Source organism: Amblyomma maculatum, chromosome 7 (assembly GCF_055883805.1).
Source record: "Amblyomma maculatum isolate TAMU_Amacu chromosome 7, ASM5588380v1, whole genome shotgun sequence".
In the NCBI taxonomy this organism is placed as follows: Eukaryota; Metazoa; Arthropoda; class Arachnida; order Ixodida; family Ixodidae; genus Amblyomma; species Amblyomma maculatum.
The window spans coordinates 92,953,402-92,970,494 of NC_139350.1; positions in this window are offsets into that span (position 1 = coordinate 92,953,402).

A 17,093-nucleotide genomic window follows, 5' to 3' on the forward strand; every position below is an offset into this window, starting at 1 on the left:
CATCCAGCTCTTCTAAAGAAGAGTAAAATAAGGCATGCGGGGGAGGATAAACAGAGACGAAATGAAAGCAAACAGACGAGGAGGTGCACAACACCGCCACAAAAAATGTGGAGGCATAGACAGTGAATACCTGAAACGGAGCATGCCGTGTAAAGAATAGTGAACGCTGATGCGGTGGCGAAAAGACGGCAACATGACCGGGTAGATCTGAAACCATGCCCCTTACCATGTAAGGGCCTGCCATCGCCGCCACAGAAAAAATATGATGAAAGAAAATGACTAGAGAGTGCAGCCGTCGCATGCCGGGTGGGGCCTGGTTTAGCAAGAGGAAACTAAAAATCGCCATGGCGATACATAGACAATACACTGGCATAACAGAAGCAGAACAGACCCACACACAGTCGACGGCTGTAGGATAGGGGACAGGGGAAAAAACGAAGGGAGACAACAAGATTCCGTGATGATGCGGAACATTGGAGGCAAGAAACGCGAAAAGGGCCGAAAGCGCGGTGTCTGATAACGCCCAAAGATAGACGGGAGAAAGGTAAGAATAAAAAGAGCCCTACAGGCATAAAAAATCAATACTCAATGCCAGTAAGCAAAGCCTGCAGAGGGATGAAGAACGAAGACGATGATAAGGAGCAACTATCGGCTGGTGGCAAATGAAATCCGTTAGCAATTACAGGTGCTGAAAAGCACCCATGCATACGAAAGGCATTCTACACATTTTTCATGTATTGAATCATATATCTGGCAGGATAAGAAGAGAAAGAAGGTTGGGTAATCGCTCTATGAAGTCGCGACAGTATTGGTAGAATGTAGATTATAACCCTGAACAGGCGGAAAGACGAACGGGACGGTTGCGCGGAAAGCTCTTTGTTTACACGTAACACGCGGTCAGTGTTTCTGGCTTCACTCGCGCAAGCCGGGGAGGGCTGTTTTTTATTATTTATTGTAATCTTTGGCTATGTGATAGCTTTAAAATATCTCAGGTGCCAGAACTGGCCGACCACAAGGAGAACGAATGGCCTCGGAAACTTGAACTACACCTGTACGTCTCCGGCGAACGAGGGAGAGGAGGGGGAATGGCGCTAACATGAGGCCGTTCTTGCGAAGGGACTTTAATGTAAGAGCACGCACTCTGACGGGACCAGGTTGACGCTTCCTTTGCGATACATTTCGATTGTAGATATGCCCGGCCGTTCGGCGCGATCCTCGAACAACGCGACCGCGACGAGACACGGCTTGCAGGCCGTCGGGAAGACGTACATTGCTCTTTATGGGCCGATGTCAAGCTCTGGGGCTCTACAATTGCGACTTAAACCGAATTGTCTTTGAACTGCACTCGCCGCTTTCTTTAGGCGCAGTTACTTCAGTCCATTTTCCTTTGGTTTGAATTCCTAGAAGTGTCAACACCAGAGTGTAAAATAGCCGTGGGTAAGGTCCGCTTTCTGAGATGCGATCAGTACCCAATGAAAACCGAGACGCATCGACGATGAACTTAATAAAGTAAAACAGAAAGTATTAGTGCGTGTCGCAACTTGCGAGTGCAACGAAAGGAGTAAAAAGCAGCATGAAACAACCAAATAAAGAAAAGCAACCAAGCTTACAGGCGACGCGGGAGCAGTGGAAAAAACAGTAAGCCATAGTGAAGAGAAGCTATAGAAGAGACATTTCATGAAAATTTTGAACCTCACCTTGTACTACTTACTCTGTTCGAAGTGTGCAATAACCGAAACTAATAGCAGATCCAAATGAATATCAGTGTTTTAAAAGCCCTCCGTATGTAATCACGTCATAGACTTGCAAGATGCGCAGTCGCGAGTTGTGGTTACTGGAATCATGCGGCGTATCATTATCTCAAAAATAGGCTCTAAAGGGCACTGAATCCGCTACGAATTCCTGCCACGAAATGTTTCGTCGAAAGATTGGAAATATGTTTCTATGGTTGCAATATTTATCACCGCACAAAAAAATTCCGAGAGTCCTGGAGAATCTGCAGGGGATAAATGCGAAAGCCTGAGTATTGCTGCTGCACACGGAACATCGCGCCCCCCTTGTCGAACATAAACAGCGTTCCCTTGGATGCATCTAAGTTCACCAGTATTCTATGACTCGTTTACAGGAAAGGACTGGCGCAGAATGGGCTGCTCGCGGAATCTTGCCGACACATCTCGCGGACAAATTACGACCACGCGATATTTTCACTATGAGCCTAAAAAGGCTTTCAGCTTAATAATTGGTTCCCAGGAAGGGAAAGACGCAGTATCTATCCCACCTGTTTCTGCGGACACCTGAAGTCGTTTTGGGGTACAATCGAATCCAGACGCCGGCGACTGGATTTTCGCGTAAATTGGCTAGTAAAGCTTTCGATTTAGAACTCTGAATTTTTCCTTCCAGATTCTCGCCCCAAGTAATGATTCCTCCTTGAATTGCCTTTGACCATTCTTTCAACACACTTCATTCAACTAATATGATTTGGTAGACACTATGAATATTCGTGAAAATATTTAAGCAAATTTTCTTTCAGATGTGGGCCGTAATTGTGCCAGCGGTTGCACAGCGCCGATGTCTTTGTGCTGTCAAAACCATCCCTAGCGGCGAGCGTGAACATCACATTGTTGAAAGCAAAAGAAGAGACCGAAGATCTCTCTCAAAATGGAGTCCCCGCTGAGAAATGTTGTGCTGGCTACCAGGACTGACAGGCGATTATTTCTCGTTTCTACACTTCGACAGAGGATCAGGAATGCCCTCCGCTACATAGAGTTCGTCGACCGGATAATCAACGATTTGGAAGTCCGCCGTTTGCGGGCCTTGACCAACCAACAAGAAGACGATGCGAGGAACATCGAACGGAGGCAAATAGCGGTGGAAAACGTCAAGATTAGGCTTCACTACTACCTGAGTATCAAGCAACAAGAGCTGAACCGAATCGCAACACGTCTGGAAGATTCTTTCTATGACAGCGATTGCTCGAGCAGCGATGGGGAATAGACCATGGTGCCCTGTCCAGAGTGCGTCACTCTGGCAAATTCTAGTCCTCTTCCTGGACGTTTGGAGTGCCACTGTGTTCGTAAGAACTCTTCCGCTTAAATTCATAACTTCATTCTAGTTCTCTTTTTCAACCAGGGGCAGTGGCCTGTGCTGCATCACTGAAGTGGAACGATTCCTTTTGTGTGACTGTTGTCTGGTGCTTTTGTTAGCTACGCAGTAAATTGACTCACTCCTCACCGACGAGGGTAATCCTGAATCACGGACATTACAAAACATGTGTTGACTGTTAAAGTTTGTTGTCAAACCTTGTTGTTAGGCTAGCTTGAGCATTTGTTACAATATACGTCTTTTGTCTTGTGTCATACTCCTCTAGTATGTCTTACTTAAGACAAGTTTTATTCCAGCAGTACAGTTTTAATTGCAGAAATGCATTTAAAGGCTGCATTTTAAACAGAAGACGCTCATAACAAAATCGAACTGAGGTTGTAGTACCGAGACGCACAAGCTCATCGTCTGCTTTCTTTTCAATGGCAAAAAGAGTGTACCTCTTCGCCAATCTGGAACTGCACTGCATAAAAGGCATGGGTCAATCTACGATGGCTCACAGGTGGCACCAGCCGCTTTGTAGACTTGAAGCCTCCGCGAACACTCAATGTTCTTTCCATTCGATGGCGACTGACAGAGGGCTCGCCTTCCTCCGCCAGTTTTCATATGTGGTGATAGTAAGAGAGGAGGCGTCAGCATGCGCTACTGGCCACCGCCGCTATAGACCTGCTGACCAAGACGTTATTTACTGTAGCTGCTTCGAAGTAGCGGTCTGCAAACCAGCGTCCAGCCGACGGCTCCTTCAGAATTACGCAACTGAACCAGGCCAATCTAACCAGATTTTTAAGGAGTGTCGGTCATCGAGAATTCATGCGTGAGAAAGATTGCGTCCTTGGAATTCGTAACCCATCCGTAGACATTTAGGAAGCTGTGCTCACCTATCAACCAATTCACTTACTATAGTACTGCAGGCAGGTACAGCATCCACCCTAATTGCTGCTCTCTTGCGTAATGCGCCGTCGCCTTCTCCGGTATCCTGATGTATGCCTGTTCAAATATTCTCCCGTGTTTACCCTGAGTACTTCCCTGTCCACATGCATCTTGAAACAAAGCTCATATGACATCAGAGCCGTGTTTGTTACATCCCCAAAACGCATTGCAACAATGATACGGTTGTGTATGTGAACGCGGCCGCTTGCCTTCTCTTCATAAGTACAATTCCGGAGATCTTCACAACACCTTCCCTCTGCTGTGCTGCGTCATTGTAAGGCCTTTGACCAAGCCACAGTGGAGGGTATTGCCGGCTCACATACCATCAATGCCTAAGACAAAGAAATACGCAGTTGTCACATTAGTACCTATACGCAGGCTTCATATCTTGCTGTTTGGTCAATGAATTCTCTGCACCATCCTACATCACGATCATCTGATCATCCGTGCCCTGTGTGATCAGGCTGTTTCGCTTTTTTTCTGGACGAGAGGGGGCATAGTCATCGAAATCTGATTTTTTTGCTGAGCACAGCAGTGTCCCCAGCTGTTATTACTTTGTGATATTTGATGGGTGCCCTTGACTAATAAGCCATGCGGCTAACATTTTGAGCGCTCGAGAGGCTGTCAGCCTTCATTGTACGTCAAAAGAACAGTGCTCGCAGCACTGCGCCGACGTCATTGCAGTCAACAAAGCGATGAGCCGGTTAGAAGCAAGTGCGTTTGTAACACATCACTAGGTAATATCTCTAGGTTTTATCTTTGTCCTGTTTTATCGAAGTCCACCCCTCCTCCTACTCCTTTGCTGTTTACTTTTCTCTGAATTCTGGATTTTTTTAGAATTTGTAAAAGGACGTACTAAAGCTAACAATGCCATTTTATCTTCTGTCTGACCTTCACAAGCTCACCGTGCTTGGACAATACCCAATTTTCGGCCATTGAATATAGACAGGGAATAGGTTTGCGATTGCGGATTAGTCCGTGTAAATCAATATGAACGAAACACGACTTTTAATAAGCTGCCATGGATAAGTGGTCGTTTATTTTATTTTGCTGCACCACGCACAGACTGGCGTTTATAAAAATAGTAGGAAGGCTGATAGTGACATAGAATGCCGTGTGGTACAAAGATAAGGCGGCCAGACGCTTACAGAACGTGTCAGAATGTGATGCCAAAATTTGTGGCGAAGAAACATATTGACGAGGAAACATTACGTTTGGCAGGCGCTGCCAGCTCTGGCCTCTCCTTTGTTAAGGGAGGGTGATATCAGAAGCACCTTACCAAGGGGGCGTGGACCGAGGAGGCAGAGCGCGCTGAACGGGCAAAAAGAGCAGACGCGTAAACGATGCCAGACGGACTAATCAGGTGAACCCCAGCCGTTGCATGATCGTGCCCGCGGCCGTGCAAGACCGATAAACAGTTAACCCTTTGGTCCCCGGTGTTTGTGTTGTTCATTGGGGCCACCACTGTGATCTGAATCAACGGAGGAACGTTTGGCTCTGAGAGCGGAGCCGCGGCCCCGTAGAGAATCCTACATTTTTGGCGCACCAACGTGGGTCCCTACTGGCGTTCCAGCAGGGAAGGCTACCTCTGTATGGACAACATGACCAGCCCGTGCTATGGCCTGTCTGACCTAATAATGTTGGCCGACGCCTGCGGCCAAGCTCGGGAGATCTCGAGCCTTTGCCTACTGCCTACATGAAATCTAACCGCTGATGCGATGTTGAGAGGTCAATTGGACGTGTTGCATGATGCCGCTGGCACGGCTACCATTTGAAACGTTGCGCCTGGCATTCCCGATAAACACTTCGAGCCGGAACAGTCCGATGGCTTTGGCTGCAGAAGGTCTGGTCCTTTGAACGTGTCCCCACGCTCACCCGTCGATGCGGCTCGCGCTAGTTTGTTAGCGCCGGGAAGTCATGGCCAGTACCCGAAGCTCGTGCCCAGTGGCAGTGGCTTCCAGGCACAATCGCTCTACCACGTAACAGCTGCGACCGCTAATGCGGTTCACCAGACAAGTCTTAATACCGGCAAACCTGAATTACTCGTACAGCCATCGGCAGTTGGCGGCGGCTACTCTTCGCTCCTTTCACCCGCTGTGCACGCAGGCTGGCCCGGTGGCCAAATTGCGTCTGCACCCGCAAATGCGGCAAGCGCTCCCCGCCGTTTGACAGTGAGGCATCCAGCGAACGCTGCTTCGGGAGGAGCCGAGCTACATCGTAATGTACCGCCCGTTGGCGAAGGCTTTATTCCACCAGGCATTCAATTGGGATGACCCATCGGCCCCGATTGGACAATAGCCGCAACAGCAGCACGCGCATCACACCCGATGGTTGATGACCGCGCAGTATGTCACCCCGCAGTATACGTCACAGGCGTCCTCGCATCCGCTTGACAACAGCTGTTGTAGCTGGCGCGCTCGCCAAGCCCTTGGATCGGCGTACCGATTACGACATTAAGTGGCTACAGCGACACGCAGAGCACTAACAAAATCCTGCTGGCCTTGCGCCGGTATGGGCTGGCGAGTGACCTGAGCGAGAGCGATATTCTGAGACGAGTTTTGCCAGTCGCTCTCGTCGATCAAGCAGCCCTCTGGTACCTGTAGGTAGGCCATAAAGCGAGCACTATGTCTGAATTTCGACGCTTTTTCAGGTAGGAGTCCCTTCCGTATGACTAAAGGCAGCGAATGCGGCGAGAGCTGGAGCTGGGAACACAGGCACCTGATGAATCGCCTGTCGAATTCGTACGAGCGATGCAAGAATTGTACGAGTACGCCTACCCGGAAGCTTCGCATTCAGAGTGAGTGGAACGCGTGCTCCGCCAGCGCAACCTCACATTTGCCCTTTACTTGGGAGCTGCCGATGCAGTGACCTGAACGACCTTGCCATGAAGCGCACAGAATGGAGGCTCAAATTTCTGCTTCGCGTAAATATCGGCCCCCGTCAACGGCTCGAGAATCCTTAGAGCCGAGTTGTGCACGGAGCGGCATCCTAACGGTAGGAGTGAGTGCACTCCTAAGGCAAGTGGGTTCACGGGCGAGCAGTTGCTGCTCGAAGTATCGAATCGCACCCTTGATCACTATGGGTACCAGTTGCGCGGTGCTGATTTCAATCCCTGTGAGTTCAGCGGGGTTCAGCCGCGGATGTCCGCACCTACTCAGAACGTATAGCTAGAGGGTCGCAAACGACCAGCCGGTCGGGGTGCTTCTGAAAATCGCCGAGCGTCGCAGCAACAAGAATGGAGATCTGTGCGCTGCGTTAGCTGTGGCCAAAGCAGTCACATAGCCAGAAACGTCCCCTCGAGATCGGGAAACGTAGCAGGCAGCCGGTAGCAGCGCCGGCAGAGGCTAAAACGCTCGGAAGCCTGTACCCGTCACGTCCGCATTTAAGGTTGGAGAATCAACTAACACACCAGCACCTTTTGTTGACCACGCCGTAGCGGGAGCTACATTTAGGGCGCTGCTGGACACGGATGCAAGCATTTCGCTTATTGGAGACGCGGTCGTTTTCCAGCTCCGACGGTGATCCGTCCGGATGCGACAGCGAAGAATGCCCCTCCTGCTCGCTAGCGGAGAGGTGGGCTCCTGCGGTGACATTCGCCTCGTAGCGCGCTGGGTAAGAGTCATTAGGTTTGGGGCTCGCGTGAATCAGTATCGTACCGCTGCCACCAGTTGTTACATGCGGCGCGCGGCCCCTCGGTAGCGTTGGCCTGGCAGCTCCGTGGCTCGGCGGACGGCATCAACGGTCCCAGCAAAGAGGAGGCGTCTTCTAATGAAACAACCTTTACTACAACATCATGAAGAAACGGGCAGAAAAGTTGACCCGGAGAGAATACAGGCACTCTCACACAGCTGGGCCCGCTTGTACAAACGATCTTAAGACTATCTTAGCTGAGTCCAGACTTAACTGGAGACTTAAGGATAGGCCGCTAGCATGGCTGCTTAAGAGTGGAGCCAAGACTGGGCTTCAGTCTTGACTTGAATAAGTCGCTTGCAAGATTACGACTCTAGTGCCGTCTTAGTTAAGACACAAGGATAGCAGGTACCTAAGTAGCGAAATAGGGGAAGCAGGGACGTGCTGGCCCCGTCCCAGCTTTGAGATGTAAACATTGTCATTCTTGCGTTGTGCTAGATCCGTACCGTTGCTTTTTTGCGGCTTAAGATTGTCTCATGAGGTAAAATGACTAACGTGGTTGCTGAGGGTGTTCATGGAGGCCACTCTGGTGAACACGGGCCGAGCCGAAGTGAGCAACGAAGATTGCAGTCGTGTGTTTTGCTGTGTGGCCAGTGTGATCACTAATACGTTTTTTCCTCTGTCAGCATTCGTTCTCCAGCAGTCTATTTCCCTGCAACTGTTGAAATCACCGGTTCTGCGTTTCGACACCCGGCTGCAAGCGTAGGAAGCATTTGGGCCCCTTTCGCGGCGCAGTAAGGCAGCCAAGCACATCGTGAATCAGTAAGCGTTCAGTGAAAAGAAAAAAAAAGTAGAACGTGCGATAAAATCGTCCTTGTGACTAAGTGCGTCTCCGGTGACGGCCGAAGAGCTTCCGCGTCCAACGCGCATGCTGTGATGTATAGTTTTATTCGGCGTATGTGTGTGTGCGTGTGTGTGTGTGTGTGTGTGTGTGTGTGTGTGCGCGCGCTGTGCACCGTGTGCATACGTCTCGTGGTGAAGTGATGAGTTGTGCGCGTGATCGCGCCTGTGTCACGTCTGTGGTCGTCGGTGGCTTTAATGCAATGCTGTGCTCTCTACATGCCTCCATTTTACTGTCTCCGTACTTAAACGACCCGTGATCAGCACAAACTTTCGTCCTTGGGTCGTGTTTGTGCTCACAAAGCATTTGGGCTGCGATTGGCGTGAATTGCAGTAACATTCGCGCTGCAATTAACGCGCAAATGGCAAGAAAGGTTTTATGAAGTTGGATGTGAGGAAAAATCAGGAAGAGACACGCACAGACCACGTTTTTACTAGTTGCTGCTATTGCAGCATTTTATTTTATTCCTTTATTTTTGCAACGCGCACCACATATGTGCTACCATTTTCCCCCCCGCTTTAGTACAGATATGTTCTTTGTATGAAGAATGGGAAAGACAACCTTGCTATTATCTTTGTTTTTGCTGGTCGTATTTTTGCCTTTTGACATAATAGGAATTGCGGTATGGTGTGTTGCACTGCAGAAAACAGTCTAGTTTGATAGCTAACAAGGGGTATATTCATTACCTGTGTTGCTTGATGTTGATTAAAAACAGTAAGCTTGACGGACAGGACTTTTCGTGTGGCACATGTCTTCAAAAATTGGAACAGCTGTCAGACGATTTGGTGGTGCTCCACATTTGTGAACAGGGCAAATGCATGCGTACACATAACAGCGCATACACATAGAACATCAAGTGCTTAAGCGACTCTTACTGAGCGGTGTCAATGACAGGACTTGTTGCCGCTTGGCTGGAATACCAAGCACTCATGGATCTATTGTCGTAACAAGTCATTGTTACACATTTGGTCATTACAAGTCATTTTATTCATTTCTAATCAATTGCAATTACAGGTCATCAGTACACATGTGGGTCATCACAAGTCATAACCTCTAATAATCAATATCACTATCATTTTTCCTTTCACCTGTTCTCATATGACAGACACTTCCCGGTGACCGGTCCGCCGCTCACCTACTGAAAATTAACAAACCGACTATGTCTTCGTTCAAGCACCCATTTAGTGCTGTCTGTATATCTTCTGCCCATACGTTTTGAGAACATGATTTTTTTGTTTACAGGATTTAGCATGTCAAGTTTTAAGCAATGTCATAGTCGGGATGTGCACAAGCTTACTGCGCCTTTTTTTAACATACACTGAGATTGCCCAGTGCATGGCCAGCTTTGTGTTTAGTCACCATCTAAACGCAAACACCAAGGCAGAATCAAAGTAGGGTTCTCCAAATCTAACAGTCAAGTTCCATAAACTGGGCCACTGCGTTGTGCTCAGACAACAGAATTGCAAAAGTGCGAATTGGATGCTCAAAAAGTGATAGCGGAGGCAGAAGTCCAGAAAGCTCGAGCGGAGGTTAGAGTATTGGAAATAAGACGAATGCCTCGGGGTTTCCAAATTGAAGCAAGTAAAGTAGTAGAAACTAAAAAGAACGCTTCGAAAGAGCGGCCCCGAATAGTACTCGAAGGGAGCGTGTCAGGTGAAGAAGCGGTCGCGGCCGCCGATGCTGCCGCGAGCGCTATGCCGGCGAAGACGACCTTCGGTGAGGAGAGGGATTCTGTAGGCGTGCGCGACGCGTTGCCGTCGAGCGAAGGAAACAACGCAAAAACAACCGAGGTAGCCTTAGAAGTCGAAGTGCCCGCGTGCGCTTGAATTTCTCAGTGCGTCGGCGTTCCAACAGCTAGTGCACCGGAAGGCCCGCGGCAGCAGGAGACCGGACTGAAACTCGCTGTAGACGAGGTATTCGAAGAGTGCAAAGCTGCTGCGTGTTTACAAACTGATCCTGACAAGTTAAATGCAGCTAATGCGGGTGAAGCAGCGGCACTGGGCGTGAGCGCTTATCAAGAGCAGGGCCCCACAGTTGATCCAGTGACAGCGGTCGCGAGCGATGCGATCGGCGAGATCAGCGATCATGCGTTGACCGCAACAGATGCTGCTTGTAGGGCAGAAGTCTCAGCAGCTGTCGCAAATACTAAAGTTAGCACAACAATAAGCACGGAATTAGCCACCACTCACAAATGTCAACCAAATACACTTCACGACGCAGCGGTAGCATAAGCAAACCTCCAAGAGAGTCACAGATACGTCCCACCCCCTTGGCTCTAAAGAACAGGGCGCAAAGAAACCGTCACCCAATCCTTTGCCATGTTGCGCCGGCGGGCGTGAGTGGTCTTGTTCGCCTGTGCATGAAAGTGTGCGCTCGCGAGCATGAAGTGACAAGCGAAGCACGCAAAGAACACTTGCCGGACTTGACCACATGTGATGCGGGCAAACTTCGAGATCTGAGACTTGCTGTGAACGTTTTGCTTGCCTTGCAATGACTACACAAGAAAAGTGCTTGTGAAATTTGTGTATCAAGAAGTGCGCCCTATCGTGAATGTCATTCGTGCCACCCAAGGACTATGAGCAGGTGTACAGCTCGCGCCGTCGGCTGCGGTTTCACGCCGTGCGGACCACGTGGTATGGTGATGTCACACCACGTGATACGCTGACGTCACGACAGAGGAGAGAGGGGGACTGGCTCGCGCCGTCGGCTGCGGTTGCACGCCGTGCGGACCACGTGGTAGGGCGATGTCACACCACGTGATACGCTGACGTCACGACAGAGGAGAGACGTGGGACCGGCTCGCGCCGTCGGCTGCGGTTGCACGCTGTGCGGACCAACTGGTATAGCGCAGGTTTATACATAAAGGGGAGACGATTGCGCTCGCCTCCAGTAGACCCTCACAAAAGGTAGCGATGCCTCCAGGGAGTGCAGCCGAGCGGTGGAATGAACGTGGGCCGTGGAGTCAGGCAGGGATGCCCCCTATCTCCTGCCCTCTACTTGCTCGCATTTGAACCCCTTTTACAAAGGCTCTCTCGTGACAGTCGCATAGCTCGCTTTCCGCTCCCGCCAGGTTCTCCACCAGCTCCTATCTTTGCCTATGCAGATGACCTAACAATTGTCTTCCCGGATGAGGCTTCTGTCTCCTCCGTTCTGGATGTCATGGGGGTGTACTGTAAGGCGAGTGGGGCTAAGGTTAATAGGTCGAAGAGTGGCACCCTCTATTTTGGGTGTGCACCATCCAGTCCTCAGCCCGCTCATGGTCTTCCCGTGAAGGCTGAAGTCCGCCTCCTTGGTTTTCACTTTAATTCACAAGGCCTTTCAGATAGGAATTGGTCCTCTGCTCAAGAGAACATTGAATCGAGGGCAAGAGAGTATGAGAAGCTCTTGTGTCCGCTTACGGCTCGAGCCACTATCACGCGGTCCCTCCTGTTCTCAGTGCTGACCTATGTCGTTGGTGTAACACCTTTGTCGGCGCGGACGAAGCTTCACCTGGAGCGGATCCTTTTCCGTTTCTTGTAGAGTGGAGCTCCGGACAAGGTCAAAAGACTTGTGGTGAAGCTGCCTAGGGAGAGGGGAGGCCTCGGCATCTCCGACCTGGGCATCGTAGCCTCAGCCTTGCACGTCAGGTCGACCCAAGTGGCATTGAACTCGGACATGCCTCTGACTCGAAGCCTGACTTCGTTTTTTCTGAGTACTCGACTCCGCCTTTTCGCCGAGAGCACATATTCTCATCGCGTACCACGATCGGGCTCTCCTTCCCCTTTTTATGCTCAGGCAGCTACCTGCCTTGAGCATCTGCGTAAGGAGGAGGCGGACATTGATGTGGTTTCGGTTTCCCTAAAGGCACTAGTTAGGCTTCTGACTCTCAGTCTACCCCCTCACCTCCGTCTTTACGACCTTGCTAATGTTAAGCCCAGCTGGCGGTATATCACAGCGAATTTTTTGGAAACAAGCAGAGCGTCCTTCATGCACCGCTTCGCCAGGGGAGTCCTCCCCATAAATGCCCCGGCGTTTACACGGACCAGCTTGCGACCAACTTGTCCGACTTGTGGTGGTAGAGATGACACTGTGCACATATTCTCGCAGTGTCTCCTTCCTGAAGCGCTTCTCCGTCGTGTAGCTAACCTCTTCCAGCTTCCGGGTATACCGTACCAGACCGTGCAATACCTGAATCCGTTGCCAGGCGTGGCCGTTAACCAGTTCGTCCTCCTGCTCGTGGAGTGCGCGTACCAAGTAGGGTTGGCACGCTGCGCGGCCGCATACAACAGCAGAGTTCCGGGCCTCCATGAAGTAATTGCAAAAGTACGGAAAGAGATCTGGTTCTGCCTGCAGCGGGAATGTCGCATCCTTGGCGAGCAGAGGTTCTCGAAGGTTTGGTGCGGGCCGTCTGTGATTTTCTCGGTTAAGGGTGGAACACTCTCTGTGTCACTATGATTTTATCACAGGGATTGGTTGTCCTTAGTGACACTTGCGTTGTCATGAAGGTCCGCCTCGTTGGCTCGATGCCACGATGGCGCTGCAGGCCGTCTCTGCGTCAGATGTCACTCACTCCTGTGAGGGCATCACGCGGCGGCACCCTTGTCCGGGTAGGACCCTCACCTCGAACTAAAAAACTCTCCCAGACCCCACTTGGCCCTGGGGGGGGGACCTTGCCGGAGGTGTTGAATGGATGATGATGGGCTGATGAGTATGTGTGACTCTGGGGCACGGCACCTTCTGGTGTCAATCCCCCCTCCCCATCTGACAACAACAAGCGAAGGCTGCGGCATGCTGCAGAGAGCCCAGAAGAGCGGGAAGAACATTTGGCTAAGGAGCGTGCTCGGCATGCGGCTCGGCGACAAGGATGTGGTAAAAGCACGTGTAACCAAGGAAAGAAAAGTTTAGCCAAGTGTAACCATGGAAAGCCGAGTTTAGCAATCAAATGCTTCGCATCTGACCAGGCTTAACCAAGCTAAGCCTCAGCCATTTTTGTAATTCGTTTTGGCTGGGCCAAAAAGCCCATTAGTGCTCTTATGGTAGGGCGTGTAAGGCCGCAGTGGCCCATTCTCAAATGTTTCGGCGCGCGCGCCGAAGAAAGCGGCGATGAAAATTTCCACAAGCTTCGAGAAAGCGACGCGACCGATTGCGTAATCTCGGCCACAGCCCTGCGCCTCCTCGCCGTCGTCGTTATAGGCTGAGTCACGCGTGCAGTCACCCGCACGGACCCGGCCGACCCGGCCCTCCTCCTCGCTTCCCGCGCGTGTTGACCACGTTCGAGAAAATTTCAGACCCCTCTAGCGAGCCGAGCTCGGAGGCATAGCTTTGTCAGCGCTAAGCTGTTTTCCGCTAAACCTCCGCGCCTAGAAGCTTCTGCGCTGGCTATTTAGGAGCGCGCCGCGCCGTCATCGACAGTTCTGGTTCTCATTCTGGTTTTATTCTCGCTCGGATAAAACAGGGTAGCAGGCAGGCTCGGACTGAGAAGTCGTAAAAAGAGCGATGAGCTCGTTTTGCAGTTAGTCGTTCGCTCGGTCTTTTTGTAAAGTGTGTCCTGTTTCTGCCTGGTCTTTTCTGTACCCTGTGCTTCGTGTTCTTGTAATATAAAGATAATTTTCGTTTTGTTGTGGCAAGCTCGTCGTCCTACGTCTCATTCAGTGTGTATGTGATCTGCAGGTCGCCTGCCGATTCCAGAAGCACCTTGGAGAGGTGCGGAAAATTCAATGAAGACGAAGAACCTGATCTGTTACTGGAACCGTACACGTACCGAGTGCGTTCACGCGCAACTGAAGCTCGTTATGCGAGAACGGTACGTCAGGAGGAACGGAACGGTTGTAAATCAACTCAACAGATGCACGGATAGACGCGTGTAGCACTAAATCAATTCAAGAATCATCACAGGCTACCTGTGTCCAGAGCGAAACTGCCGCGGACTCAAGGACGGAGATCATCAGGATGCCTCCAGCGATGTCCAGGGGCGGTAGAAATACGGGTGTACGCAGGTTGGCGGATGCTTTCTTAAATGGTGCGCCGAAAACAGTTTTCCAGGTTGCATTGCCGCAAGCCTGTTGTAGGAAAGTGTCCTCAGCCTCCTTGCTACTTCGCCGGTAACACGCATGGGCCGCCTGAAACGCCGTGCGGTATACAGGCCGCATCGACAGGTCTGAGCAACGCTGGAGGTGCCACTGCAAAAGCTCGAACGCAGCGCCGCTTGGGTGGGTCTCGGGTGACTACCTTGGATTCTGTGGCTTAGAGCTCTGAGAACCCGCTGCAGTACGTTTGTGGAGCTCAATCAGCGTGGCAACCCGGTCATGGAATCGGGTGACCATGGTCTCCAGTGCGTCAGAGGAACGCAAGTCCGATCGAGGGATCCGAGGAAACCATGTCTCCGATAGGAGGAAGTCGAAGATACGAGCCCTTGACGCAACGGCTACACGATGTTGCTGTGGAGGAGGAGGACCAACTGTCGCTTCAACATGACAGTGGTCAGACATGGATTCGGCATCCTAGGCGAACCGAATGTACCCGGAGCTGAGAAGGGACGGGGAAGTGAATGCGACATCATTCTACGACACGCCGGAAAGGTTATCATACGTCGGGGCGGAAGCCGGGTTATTCAAAACTGTCAGTTGATGGGCCAGTGCAGTGTGGAATAATTTGGAGCCACGTGAGTAGGAGGGCGCAGGGCCGCATATGTTTGGCGTTAATGTCGCGAGCCAGAATGATGGGGCGGATTGCCGCAAAAGGCAATCACTTCATCCAGCTCTTCTAAAGAAGAGTAAAATAAGGCATGCGGGGGAGGATAAACAGAGACGAAATGAAAGCAAACAGACGAGGAGGTGCACAACACCGCCACAAAAAATGTGGAGGCATAGACAGTGAATACCTGAAACGGAGCATGCCGTGTAAAGAATAGTGAACGCTGATGCGGTGGCGAAAAGACGGCAACATCACCGGGTAGATCTGAAACCATGCCCCTTACCATGTAAGGGCCTGCCATCGCCGCCACAGAAAAAATATGATGAAAGAAAATGACTAGAGAGTGCAGCCGTCGCATGCCGGGTGGGGCCTGGTTTAGCCAGAGGAAACTAAAAATCGCCATGGCGATACATAGACAAAGTTACACTGGCATAACAGAAGCAGAACAGACCCACACACAGCCGACGGCTGTAGGATAGGGGACAGGGGAAAAAACGAAGGGAGACAACAAGATTCCGTGATGATGCGGAACATTGGAGGCAAGAAACGTGAAAAGGGCCGAAAGCGCGGTGTCTGATAACGCCCAAAGATAGACGGGAGAAAGGTAAGAATAAAAAGAGCCCTACAGGCATAAAAAATCAATACTCAATGCCAGTAAGCAAAGCCTGCAGAGGGATGAAGAACGAAGACGATGATAAGGAGCAACTATCGGCTGGTGGCAAATGAAATCCGTTAGCAATTACAGGTGCTGAAAAGCACCCATGCATACGAAAGGCATTCTACACATTTTTCATGTATTGAATCATATATCTGGCAGGATAAGAAGAGAAAGAAGGTTGGGTAATCGCTCTATGAAGTCGCGACAGTATTGGTAGAATGTAGATTATAACCCTGAACAGGCGGAAAGACGAACGGGACGGTTGCGCGGAAAGCTCTTTGTTTACACGTAACACGCGGTCAGTGTTTCTGGCTTCACTCGCGCAAGCCGGGGAGGGCTGTTTTTTATTATTTATTGTAATCTTTGGCTATGTGATAGCTTTAAAATATCTCAGGTGCCAGAACTGGCCGACCACAAGGAGAACGAATGGCCTCGGAAACTTGAACTACACCTGTACGTCTCCGGCGAACGAGGGAGAGGAGGGGGAATGGCGCTAACATGAGGCCGTTCTTGCGAAGGGACTTTAATGTAAGAGCACGCACTCTGACGGGACCAGGTTGACGCTTCCTTTGCGATACATTTCGATTGTAGATATGCCCGGCCGTTCGGCGCGATCCTCGAACAACGCGACCGCGACGAGACACGGCTTGCAGGCCGTCGGGAAGACGTACATTGCTCTTTATGGGCCGATGTCAAGCTCTGGGGCTCTACAATTGCGACTTAAACCGAATTGTCTTTGAACTGCACTCGCCGCTTTCTTTAGGCGCAGTTACTTCAGTCCATTTTCCTTTGGTTTGAATTCCTAGAAGTGTTAACACCAGAGTGTAAAATAGCCGTGGGTAAGGTCCGCTTTCTGAGATGCGATCAGTACCCAATGAAAACCGAGACGCATCGACGATGAACTTAATAAAGTAAAACAGAAAGTATTAGTGCGTGTCGCAACTTGCGAGTGCAACGAAAGGAGTAAAAAGCAGCATGAAACAACCAAATAAAGAAAAGCAACCAAGCTTACAGGCGACGCGGGAGCAGTGGAAAAAATAGTAAGCCATAGTGAAGAGAAGCTATAGAAGAGACATTTCATGAAAATTTTGAACCTCACCTTTTCCTACTTACTCTGTTCGAAGTGTGCAATAACCGAAACTAATCGCAGATCCAAATGAATATCAGTGTTTTAAAAGCCCTCCGTATGTAATCACGTCATAG